The sequence below is a fragment of the Xyrauchen texanus genome, chromosome 11, assembly GCF_025860055.1.
Source record: "Xyrauchen texanus isolate HMW12.3.18 chromosome 11, RBS_HiC_50CHRs, whole genome shotgun sequence".
NCBI classification, from domain to species: Eukaryota; Metazoa; Chordata; class Actinopteri; order Cypriniformes; family Catostomidae; genus Xyrauchen; species Xyrauchen texanus.
Window position 1 is genome coordinate 27,291,881 of NC_068286.1, and position 13,458 is coordinate 27,305,338.

General features: G+C 46.1%; 1 protein-coding gene across 1 annotated transcript in view; it reads left to right on the forward strand.

The window, feature by feature from the left end:
- Positions 1–13,458, forward strand: part of LOC127651337 (glypican-6-like) — a 103,319-nt gene that overhangs the window by 58,121 nt on the left and 31,740 nt on the right. The gene's annotated exons all lie outside the window — the stretch shown is intronic.

The window sequence follows — 13,458 nt, forward strand, 5'->3', positions numbered from 1 at the left end:
GCTGAATCTCACTACTGTTCATCTTACCTCTACCAGCGAGAAGCGTGGCTGTTGGATCCGCACAACGCATTTCCAGCTTGCGTTCTCTCTCTGCATGCTGTGCAGTTCATGCCCCTGGGCGCTTCGACAGCACTTCTTACTGTTTAAAAGAGTGTTTCTCCTCCTAAAAGTGTTATATTTTCTCTAAAAGAGTCTGAGTTTCCACTCACAAAAAGAGCAATACACAGCGGCGTTTTTCAAGATGCCTTTCCGCCCCTGTGTTGTTCCTGGATGCCAGCGATTTCTCTCCGAGAACGACGTCCACAGACGCTGCCTCGTGTGCCTGGGTTGCGATCACACTGAGGCTGCGTTCGTGGATGGTTCATATTCTCACTGCGAGAACATGTCCATGGCAAAATTGTGGTCGCGGCTCTCCTTCCTAAAGGCGAATGCCACTTCAGCTGCCCCCCCCCGTGTCGCTCATTCTTTCCACATGATTGAGGACGACCCGGCTGGTGATAAAGGCGATATGGGGATAACGACGGGCTCGGTTTTGCCGGGTAAATCCCCACCAACCACTCACCCCCCAACATGCTTGTGTTCACTCACCCCCCAACATACACGGAATACTCGACTGGGCTGCTGTCTTTGGGCCAGCCCGCCCATTCTGAAGCTGACGCGCAGATGGCCGACATGCTTTCCCGGGATGCCATGAGCGTGGGCTTGGACTGGAACCCTCCCTCCTCCAAACAGCCTTTACGGCTAGATGACTGGTACCTCGGTGCCCAGCGCCGCTCACAGCCACCCACCCCACCCCCCGGAACCATTCTACCCGGAAGTGCATGGACACGAGCTGACGCGGTCATGGAGGGCACCTTTCACTGCCCGTAACCGACCCTCTCGCTTGTCCGCTCTCACTACCCTGGACGGCAGGGTGGCCCACAGATATACAGAAGTCCCCCAGGTGGATAGGGCGGTAGCGATCCATCTGTGCCCAGAGAACGCCGCAACCTGGTGGGACCGCCCGGTACTCCCCTCCAAAGCCTGTAGGGTGATGACATTTCTGACTTCCAAAGCCTACAGCGCCACCGGACAGGCCACCTTCGCCCAGCATGCCATGGGCTCTCCTGCAGGTCCATCAAGCCAAGGCACTTAAAGATCTGCACCTGGGTAGTCCCGATCCCGACGTGCTGCAGGAACTGCGCTCTACCACCGACCTTGCTCTCAGAGCCACAAAGGTCACAGCACAGGCACTTGGGCGTGCAATGGGAAAACCTGGAAAGGACCCCGGCAGCATTGGCACATCAATTGCCTAGAGTTGATGGCTGTAATTCTTGCCCTTCAGAGGTTTCTTACACTAATCTGAGGCAAGCATGCTCTGATCCGCTGCACCGCGATGGTAGCGTACATAAATAGCCAAGGCGCCGTGCGCTCTCATCATATGGCACAACTCGCCTGCCATCTCCTCATTGGAATCAGCCGTGACTCAAGTCGCTGCTCGCCACTCACATCCCTGGCAACCACAACACGCCGGCAGATACGTCCTCGCAACAGGTTTCACCCAGCGGAGAGTGGAGGCGCCACCCCCCAGGCAGTCCAGCTCATTTGTGACTGATTCGGCAAGGCACAGGTAGACCTCTTTGCCTCCCAAGACAACTCCCACTGCCCGCTCTAGTATTCCCTGACAGTAGCCCCCCTCGGGACAGACGCGCTGGCACACAGCTGGCCCTGGGGGCTGCGCAATTACGCATTTCCCCCATTGAGCCTTCTTGCATTGGTGCTGTGCAAGATCACGAGGAACAGGTCATCTTGGTGGCCCCCTACTGGCCCACCCGCACCTGGTTCTCGGATCTCATGCTCTTCGTGACAGCCCCTCCCTGGAAAATTCACCTGAAGAAGGACCTTCTTTCTCAGGGATGGGGCACCCTCTGGCATCCACACCCAGACCTCTGGAACCTCCACGTCTGGCCCCAGGACGGGATGTGGAAGATCTAGTGGATCTACCACCTGCTGTCATAGACACGATCAATCAAGCCAGAGCTCCCTCAACCAGGCAACTTTACGCCCTAAAGTGGTGCTTGTTCGCGAATTTGTGTTCTTCCTGAGCCGAAGACCCACAGAGATTCGCAGTTCGGTCAGTGCTTCTTTTCCGCAGGAGAGGCTGAAGGGGAGGATGTCCCCCTCCACCTTGAAGGTGTATGTAGCTGCTATCGCAGCCCAACACAACGCAGTAGATGGCAAGTCCCTTGGTACGACTTGATTATCAGGTTCCTGAAAGGCACCCGGAGACTGAATCATCCCCGGCCTAACCTGTTTCCCTCTTGGGATTTCTCAGTGGTCCTCTCGGGCCTTCAGAGACCCCCATTTGAGCCACTTGATTCAGTCGATCTCAAGGATCTCTCCCTGAAGACAGCCCTCCTGATCGCGTTAGCCTCAATCAAAAGGATGGGAGACCTGCAAGCGTTCTCTGTCAGCGACACCTGCCTGGAGTTCGGTCCGGCGCTTTCTCACATTATGCTGAGACCTCGACCAGGCTACATGCCCAAGGTTCCTACGACCCCTTTCAGGGACCAGGTCGTGAACCTGCAGGCACTGCCTTGGGAGGAGGCAGACCCAGCCCTTTCGTTGCTGTGTCTGGTGCGTGCTTTGCATACCTATGTGGACCGAACGCAGAGCTTTAGATGTTCTGAGCAGCTCTTTGTCTGCTTTGGAGGACGGCGGAAAGGGAACGCTGTCTAGCCCACTGGGTCGTTGATGCTATTGCCTTAGCCTATCACACCCAGGGCATGCCCGCCCCCTGCAGGTCCAAACACACTATATTAGAAGTGTGGCGTCCTCGTGGGCACTGAGCCACGGCATCTCCTTAGCAGACATCTGCAGAGCAGCGGGCTGGGCAACACCAATACCTTTGCCAGGCTCTGTACTGGGGTCGGGCTCCATGGGCATAGTTCCCTCTTCAAGCAAACTCCCTGTGATGTATCCCCTGTCGGCGGACCCGCGTTTCCCTTGGGCAGCTCCGCTGCCTCGACCCTGTGCTTGTAGAGTCCTTCCTTCATTAGGCTGGACCTACCACCGCGCCGTTTCCCACGTCTGGCTTAACAACCCTCATAGTGTATTTGCCGCTCATTTCCTCCCCCTGGACTGGGCAGGGTGTGGCCTCCGCAGAGTCTTCCCCTCCTGAAAGAACAGGACATTTGCAGACCGGACAGTTACCTTACCTCCGGCGCGCCGACACTGACGAGTTCTGGAAATGCCTCCTTAGGCCTCTTCCTCAGTCTCTAAGCCGCCCCCTGCCAGGTGCACGGAGCAGGGCAAGTTCTTTGAGTCTTCTCTCAGCACCCTAGCCTCAGGACACCTGTTGCTCCTGACAGGCTCTCCTGCTCCCTCCGGGGAAAGACCGGCTTATGTTGGGCCCCAGCCGCTTTATGTCCTATGTGAGAGACATAGTGAGAGAGAAGGCCGCCGCTGCTGGGCATGCTCCCATGCTAGCATGCAACACCTTTTCCCCCTCAGGAGGGAGGAAAAACCAAAGGTGGTATGCAAAACTCTTTGAGGGGGCGTTGGGGAGGGTTACGTGCACTCGGTGCAGGTTCCTCTAACACGCAATAGCCTGCTCTGTACCTGTTCCGACAGCCATGTAACATGGTCAGTGCGTGCAGTTTTTATATGGACCCCTTGTGTCACTTCCTTCAACACAACGTCGAGAGAGTGACAGAAGGGGAACGTCATGGTTACTGTTGTAACCTCCGTTCCCCGATGGAGGGAACGAGACGTTGTGTCCCTCCTGCGACAGCACTAGACCTAGCAATGTAAATGACCGTGCTTCATTTTCGGCTCCTCAGTGCAAAATCCTGACTGGCATTCGCACGTCCCACTTCCCTTTATACCCGTATGTCCGGACGGGGCATTCAAATTCTGTCTGCCAACTTGACATTGGCCTTTTCTCAGGTTCAGAGGTACGATTGACCCCTTGTGTCACTTCCTTCGACACGTCTCGTTCCCTCCCTCGGGGAACTGAGGTTACAACAGAAACCATGACGTTTCTGGTGTAGATTTAACATTTAATTTATACATGTACACATACACAAACTTGATATGTTAAGACACATTGCACCAGGTTTGTCGACAGTAACACCAAACGTTATTGCTTCTTCCATGTACTGTAACTGATTGCAATGCACAAAGTTAAAAAATTAATAAATGCATATGAGATTTAAAATTTCGGTCAAGCTATTGTACGGTTTCAAGACTTCAAATATAACACAAAAGTCTTATGGACTACTCATGATGCTTTTATTTTGTTGTTATTGTTGGAGTTGACAGCCACTATATATTTTCATCGTATGGGAAAGAGCAGTGTGCACAACCATTAAAGCATATCTTTTGTTTTCCTCTGAAGAAAGACAGTCATGAAGATTTATTTAATAATTTTCATTTTTGTGTGAAGCTTTAACTTCTTATATTTTATCCCATAACATGATGACATTGGCTGAACTGCTGGAGATTTGGTTGTAATCCATGTGCTGAGCCGAGGCACGTGTAGGGAGTGTTGCCCTGCAATCTGACTTTGCTGTCTGCATGCTGTCCAGTTTGGACTAGAGTTGAGTAATGGGGCCCAAGTGGATAACAGTTTCTTCCCTTAACTCATCCCTTCTAGCAGGCTGTGTTTTAATGATCTGTGTGGTCAGCCCGTTAGATGATCAGTAGACTGTCCCTGTGTATAGCGCTCGCCCAATACACAGCCACTCACGTACCTCTAATATAGGGCTTTTTTTAATACATGGCATGTATACATTTGAAACATGAGTTGGTTTATTTATTTATATGTACACTTGGCTCCATTTCAGCTGTCTGGTGAGTCTTTTTATCTCTTGCTCGCTTTATAAGAGGCCAAGCAGCATCTAGTGGCCTTGGAGAAAAGATGTGTTAGTGTAATAAAATGTTTTTGTAAAAAAAGAAGAAAAAAAAAAGTGTTTGTATGTCTCACTTTAGCCTAAGCTGTGTTTATGCAATATATTTCTGTCAGAAACTGATTAAAGAGTAGTTACTGCATACAGCACGTTTTCTCAAATATTAACATTCCTACATTTGTATTTTTTTCTAAGTACAATCACATAACCTGCTCATAGAATGAATGTTACTCTATATATACATTTTTGCAAACTGACTTGTATGTGCCGCTTTCTACGTTTCGCTGCAGTTTCCTGGTGAAATGAACACTAGTGGCGCTACAACAACTGTTTTGTTTAATAGTTGTCACACAAATCACAAGTACAATTGCTGATTTTGACTTTATAAAAACTAATTTTTCACTCTATTATTCACCACCCACTATGTTATGATATATAAAACACTTTTATTTTAACACATGATTTGAAAAACAAAATATTTTAACACTTGTATTACAGACCCACCTACACAGCATTTACAGCAAGGAATTCTGGACCCCATGACAGTATATTTGTCTGGGCCCCTTTCATATTAAAAAATACAGTTTAAAATTTGTGGTGGGCCCCTAGAATCATTACCAATTTTCACCCCGTTAGCTATGGCCCTGTACACACTTATTCCAATATTGTTAGCTTGCTTGGTAGCTCACCTGATAGAGTGTTAGACTGCTACGGTTCGAGTCCAGCCAAAGATGCATGAAAGTTAAAGTTACATAGAAGCGACACAAAATTACGTGGTTGCTTCCGTTAATATGTGTTTTTTTTTTATTTGCATTTTAAAATGCTATTGGTTAAGGGTAAGGATGTCTGTTATGTTAAACTCTCATTTATCTTTTCTGACACTATTGGTTAGGTTTTAGTTTAGGGAGGTATGTTTTACTTATTAAAATGTCCATCTAAAAATTCACCTTAAAAACCTTGCCTGATTACAACCTCATTACACTCAGTTTTGTGACCCTCCGCTGGACATTTCACTTTGAAACTGCAGCCAAATATGTATTGAAGCACGTAATTTCAGTTTTGCAAAAACATTGCAATGCTCACATAAATTTCATGAGACCAGGCTGACAAATAAATAATTTTAGTAAATAAAATTAAATAATTGAAATTTGTTTATTACAAATCTTTTAGCATCAAAAAAGCTAAAATGATGCAACTTATGCATTGCGACCATTTACATATGAATGATTTACATAAAGCATTATAATCACACAACTTATGTAAAATACACTAATTTACATAAAAATGTTTTTACAAATTATTTACATAGAACACTCAAATGATGCGACTTAACAACTTAAAAATGTATTTAACAAATTATTTATAAATAGGACTTTAATAAAGCAACTTATCTGATAATTAAGAATTATTTAACATATTATTTATATAGACCGTTACAATTAAACAGCTTGCATATAATGTTTCAATTTACATAAAAGTTTGTTCCCTATCTGTCACTCAATCAACGTTTTGTTGATGAATTTTATACTCCATCATGGGTTATAAAAAGAATGCCGCTTGCAAACACACACACAGATTTTTCCTTGGAGCTGAGCGGACGTATTCACAGAGCTAAATTCCTTCTGCTGTTCTATTCATCTCTCTCTGAAAGGCTGTTGGTTCTACGGCGCATTACAGCGGTTCTCCCCCTCACACACAACGGGAACGAGGCTTGACCTGGGGGGGGTTTAACACCCTCGGGCCTCTCAGGAACCCGAGGATCAAGTCATGCTTCCCCAAATACTTACCTTCTACTGCATTGTGTTGTGCTGAGGTAGCAGCTACACACATTCAAGGTGGAGGGGTCAGCCGTCCCTCCAACCTCTCCTGCAGAAAGGAAAGCACTGATCCAAGTAACATCTCTGGGGGTCTTTGCATCGGAAAGTACACCACTTAGCGAACATATGCCACTTCAGGTAAACAGGCACATAGTTGAGCTGAGTAAACACCCCTGGTTGCTTCGACAGCTGAGCAGAACTTCCTGTATATATATATATATATATATATATATATATATATATATATACACAAATAAAAAGAGTAGATTTTCCTCTAAAAGAGTGGTGCAAATAAAGTGTCTTTTTCATGAAGCCTTATTGTTTGTGTGTGTTTCCTTGTTGCTATCGTTACCTCTCCGCTTCCCACGACCACTATCGCTGCCTCTCGTGTTGGGCACTGCCCATTTTGGCATCGTTCCGGTCGCGGTTTCTCTCGTAAGAGGGAAAGCCACTCCAGTGGCTCCCCGACTTGGTCCTTCTACCTGCGGGTATGAGGCGGGGTCGGTTAGCACTGGGGGCAATTTGGGGACTTCAGTGGGAGGTTTTCCTCTGGGAAATTCCCCAAGGACCTCCATTTCCCCAGCACGCTCGTTTGCCCCAGTGAGTTTCGCGATGTGACCGCCGGCTCGTCTCAGAGCGAGTTAATGGTCGCACCTCGCAAAGTGGATGAGCTTTCTATTACAGCATCTGAAAGTGGGTTGTTTCAGCCTGTTGCCATGCGCAGCTGATGGCCATGCTTGCCCGGGCAGCTGCGAGTGTCGGGATAGAATGGAATCCTCTGCTCACCCTGAATCCTCGCAGCCCTATGATTGGTCCCGGGGCTTACCGGAAGTGCATGATGAGCTCACTTGATCAAGGCGGGCACCTTTTACTGCCCCGACCCTGTTCGTGGGCTCATCCTTTCTCACTACCCTCGCAGGTGGGGCTGACAGGGGGTGCTCAGCGACTTCCTAGGTTGGTAAGGCGATTGTGGTGCACCTGTGCCCGCTGAGCGCCGCCACTTGGCGGAGCCGTCCGAGTCTCCCGTCTAGGGCCTGTGGGTTTATGTTGTCACTCACGACTGAGCCTACAGTGCCACTGGATTGGCCACCACGGCTCTCCTGCAAGTGCTCCAAGCCGAGGCGCTCAAAGAACTGCAGGAATTGAGATTAATGCAGGAACTGAGCTCCGTGACAGATCTCGCCCTCCAAGCGATGATGATCACGGCGTGGTATCTCAGGCAGGCGATGTCCATGTTAGCGGTCCAGGAGCGCCACATTTGGTCCGACTTGGTCAAACCAGGTTGACCTATTGGCGGCACCATAGAAGATTCCGGCCAGAAATCCTCAGTTGTTTAAAGGCAGATGGGGACAATGCAACACATCCTGCCCTGGCGCGACGCAATGTTCTGCACCCCCGTCTGTTTGTTGCCGAGGGCGTCCCCCTGTGCCAGTAACACCGGCCCTGCCACAGCTCGCCCCAGTTGATCCTCTGCACAGGAGCTGGTAAGAGTACCACTCCTTCCCCCAGTGGAGGGCCGGGTGGAAGTTCTTTATTTTCCTTTTCTTATTTCACCGCATGCCCCAAGGGCCGCATTCTAAGAAAAGAGCGGTTTTCTCATTTCCTGGGCCTCACAGTCGGTGTCCCCGGCTGCCGTTATTACGACCACTGGGCACCGCTTCACTCTCTGGCAGGTATGGTGCCTTGGAGGTGGGCCTCCCGCCCCTGTGCGCTCAGCTGTGGCAAAACTCCGCCCCTGATGTGATGGTCTTCATGGGCTACGAGGACAAAAATCTTCATCCCCCGTCCCAGGCTGTACCAGGAGCGGTCACAAGGAGCCAGGTAAGTGCTTTGTTGGTACTCGTGGGACACGTTGTGTGTGTGCACAGGGACCTGGTGCTCAGGCACTTCAGCCGGCTGGGGCTACGGGTCAACTGGGAAAAGAGCAAGCTCTCCCCGGTTCAGAGCATCTCTTTCGCAGTATGGAGTTAGATTCGGTCTCATTGACAGCGCGCCTCACCAATAAGAATGCGCAGCCAGTGTTGAACTGTCTGCGTTCACAGAATACAACGGTCCCACTGAAATACTTTAAGAGCCTCCTGGGCATATCCTCAGCAACGGTTATGCCGCTCAGGTTGATGGATTGCAAAAATGTTTGTGTTGTGCAGAATTTTACAATTTACATAAAAATAGTTTTAAATATGATTTACAGAGAACACTAAAATGATGCAACTGCAGAATGTGACCATTTACAAAAGAATGGTTTAACAAATTATTTAAAATAGTAAAATTATGAAACTTTCACAGAATGTGACAATATAAATTATAATGGTTGTGCGAAGGACTTACACAAAGCGCTAATCGCAGGAAGGGACTTATGCGGAATTTGACAATTTATACAAGAATGGTTTTATTAAATAATTCAACCAGAAATATGCTCTTCTCATGTTTAATCAAAGGCCATTAGAGATGTTTAATATTAAAAGTTTTTGTGAAAGATTTGAATTACAGTGGTACCTAAGCAGAAGTTACCACTGTTTTAGTAACTTTGGTATTTGTTGTGGTAAACATATTAAATTATTGCATGGGGAGACTGATCAACAACCGCTACTGAATCTTAAACAAATATTTTTACTGTACACATTTACTGTGGTAATTACGGCCATACCACAATAATGGCACCATATTTTTTAAGTAGACATTCTTGTTTGTTATTAAATGGTACTTGCTCCCACGTTTAAAAACTTGTAATATCTCTGTATACATGTTAGCTAGCACTCCATGCACCATGAAATTAGCTCTGTCTGTTGTATATTTATCTCAACACTTCCTACAGCATACATATTAATGTTAATGTATTATTGTGTTAATATCAATATCCAACCAAGCAGTTTATGAATGCTAACCAAAAGGAAGGCGTGAAATCATTCTAGATCTCCTCTGACCATGCTGACGGATTACTAGTTTAAAAAGGGCAATACGGTATCCAACTCTGACACGCCATCTATACTAATTCTATAATATCATGCCTCTGGCAGTCACTGTTGACTCCACAGATAACCTCTGCGTCATATACTGCAGTTTATTTCTATAAAAAGTGACATCCAACAAATTTTAATCCCATGCTATTATTATTATTATATGTAAGCAACATAATCTACTCACAATATTACACATACTGGATGTTTACAATGTTTCTTTGCTAACAAGAATTTGTATAAATTCGTATGATATCTTTATGGCTAATTACATATTGATATTTAGAGGGTCTTTTTTCATAATTTCATCATAATAAGTACAGTCAAAAAAGGATAATTTTAAGATTTATGCATTTCAATTTTATAACAAAACTCTTTTATAACTAAAAACATCTAGGTTACGGATGTAACCTCCAATCCCTGATGAAGGGAACAAGACATTGTGTCGAAGAAGCGACACTAGGGGTCTCTCTTGAGCGCCTTTTGCATCTCTGATCTATGAGAAAAGGCCAATGAGAAATTGGCAGATAGAATTTGCATGTCCCGAGTATAAATGGAGGGAAATGTGTTTGTTTCATTCAGGATTTTTCAGAGGAGCCAACAATGAGGTTCGGCCGCAACAGTGGCTCGGTTTAGCAATGTGGCCGGGAGGACACAACGTCTCGTTCTCTCCATCAGGGAACAAAGGATTCTCCTCCTGGCCCTCCACCGGGGGACGGAGTGGTCTTCTTACCAGCTCCGGAGCAAACGTCTTGGTCTCTGGGTCGGGCGTCTCAGGATCGCTTGTGAGCCTTCTGGGTCCTCGAAGGGGTCCGCGAGATGGGGGGCGTGCGCTTCCTCAGTCGGTCGCTGAGCGCAGAATTAGGCTGCTTTAGTTTAGTCTGCCGGAACCAGGAACCAGAAACACTGATCATGATTTATATCTCTGCAATAAATTGAATGGCATCTATGCTTATATTATTTAATTTGTTTCCTTGTCTCAACCTCGGGACTCCTATCCTGAGGTCACCAGAACTGGCTGGATCCAGCACCATTCATGCTTCATGTTGGACTCCACTGCTACATGTTGCTGAATGATGATGACTAAATGCAGCCGGTGCCAGCCAAAAATCACTTCAGTCTATTATGATGGGCTTCAGAGGATTATCTGATGCCAACTCTAATCATAAGACATGGGATACATCATATGCCATTGTCTGAACCTTGGATTTAGTATGGACCACACCGAACCTCACTGAAATTACTGGCAAGTTTGAACTGCGTTTCACAACCCTGATCTCTGCCTGCATCACCTCGGTCTATTGATGGACTATGATCTTGAAATGGAATGCATAGACTAACAATTGCCAACAAAAGCCTTCATCAGCCAATTAACAAGGACAAGTGCACCTATGTGAACTTCTGCAGTTAATCCAGGATGGACTTCAAAGAAATTGGTTATTAATCTTACTGTTCAAACAAAATCGATGTTTAAACACTGACCCTTAACACTTACTTTGTTTAATAATTTTAAACCATGACTTCAACTATACATAAGTAATATTTACATTATATTCATGATGTTAGCCAGAGGGGAACTGGCCCCCACAGTGAGTCTGGTTTCTCCCAAGGTTATTTTTCCTTCATTAATCAACATCTTATGGAGTTTTGTGTTCCTTGCCACAGTCGATTTCAGCTTTCTCACTGGGGTTATTAATACAATTATTATTTAATTACATATTTTTAAACACGATAAACAAATCGAATTTTATCTAATTACACAATGATGATTCATCGACATTATAGACATTAGTTTTATCGTCTGTTAATGCCTGATCTTCTGTAAAGCTGCTTTGAAACAATGTGTGTTGTGAAAGGCGCTATAAAAATAAAATTGACTTGACTTGACTTATCCCTATTTTCACATTCAAGCCACATTTAACTTTGAATATAGAAACACTTTTACAATGCTAACTCCAAACATGTGGTGCTACTGTATATTATTACAAAGAATTGTTCAGCTATAGAGAGCCAAACATTAACTACTTTAATATTTGCCTCAACCAATTTTTGTGCTTTGTACATTCGCAGAAACTCACACTCTCACGCTGTTTTTAGTTTCAATGTCTGGGGGAAACTATTAAAAATGCTAAATAGTGAAGGCAAACACATTTACTGAATTGTTGAATTGAGTGTAATTTCAGAAGGGGTGTTTTAGAATACTTAAATACAACAGAATTATTTTACATGCTGACATTTCCACAGATGGACAGGCTGTGCTATGCTTGTCTAATCAATGTTATTAAGACATAAATATGCAAATAAGAACGTTGACCCACATTTACAATGTAAAATCTTAAAATCTGACTGTCTTGGATTAAATTGTTCAAATTATCCCATGGTAAAGCATGAACATTTTGAAACATGGAACAAATTTTAATAAAAAATGACACTGGTTTAACAATTTCAATTGTATTTTGTTTTGTTGAATTGAAAAAAATGTTTATGCTTAAGACAAGTGGAAAACAATTAGCCAGTGTACCAAAAACAAAATAGGCTTAAATTCAACAATGATCCTCTGAAAATAATGGCAACATTTTTGTGGCCGCACTAAGCGCAATTTTCATGCCAGCAAAAAGTGCAAGTCATCTTGGGTGGGAGTGTTTGCGCTTTCTGTGGGTGTATGCTCGTAAAATGTGGGTGTATTGTATGTTTATGAAGTGGCACAAAGAACAATTCATTTTTAATTGGAAGTGCCTTGTCCATGTCCCGCATCTCGAGCACGTTCAGAGTGTCCGCGCTGTGACCTTCGTGGCCCTGAGGGCGAGGTCGGTTGCTGAGCACAGTTCCTGCAACGGGGGTCAGGACTACCCAAGTGCAGATCTTTGAGTGCCTTGGCCTGGTGATCTTGCAGGAGGGCCATGGCATGCAAGGCAGTAGTGGCCTGTCCGGTGGCACTGTAGACTTTGGAGGTCATCCTACAGGCCTTGGAGGGGAGCACCGGACGATCCCGCCAGGTGGCGGCGTTCTCGGGACACAGAGCGAGAGGGTCGGTTGCCCTCCAAGACCTCGTTAGCTCATCATGGACCTCAGGGAAGAAACGAACTGGGGGGGTGGGGTGGGGAGGTGAGCAGCACCCAGACCCAATGAACCAGTCATCCAGCTGTGAAGGCTGTGAGGAGGCCTTCATCGCCAGCTGGGTTGTCCTCAATCACGTGGGAAGAAGGAGCAACATGGCTGGAGTGACGTTCCTTTTCAGGAAGGAAAGTCATGACCGCAGTGTTGTATGGTAAGGTTCTCACAGTGAGAACACGAACTATCCACAAATGCTGCCTTAATGTGATCGTGGCCCAGACACACGAGGCAGCGTCTCTGACCATCAGGAGCGGAGAGAACTTGATTGCATCCAGGGACTTCACTGGGGCAGATGGGCATCTTTATAAAGATGCGTCCAGACAGTCAACCCCGTTGTGTACGCGTTTAGAGAAATAAACTCTCAGTGTTAATAATTTTCACTTTTTAAAAGCCCTGTCGAAGCGCCCAGGGGCAAAGCTGCATTGCTCTGCAGAGAAGGAGAAAGCCGCTGATATGTGCCATAGATCCAACAGCATACAATCTTGTGGAGATGAAATGAACAGTCTGTGAAAGCAGCTCGCTGATCACACAACCGCTCGGCTCTGAAGGAAAAACCTGAATGGACACTCCTTTCCATTTCTATTGTAACAAGACTTTTTATCCTCCCAGCCACGATGCTTAACCGAGCCACTGTTATGGCCGAACCTCATTCTCAGCTCCTCAGGGCAAAATCCTGAATGG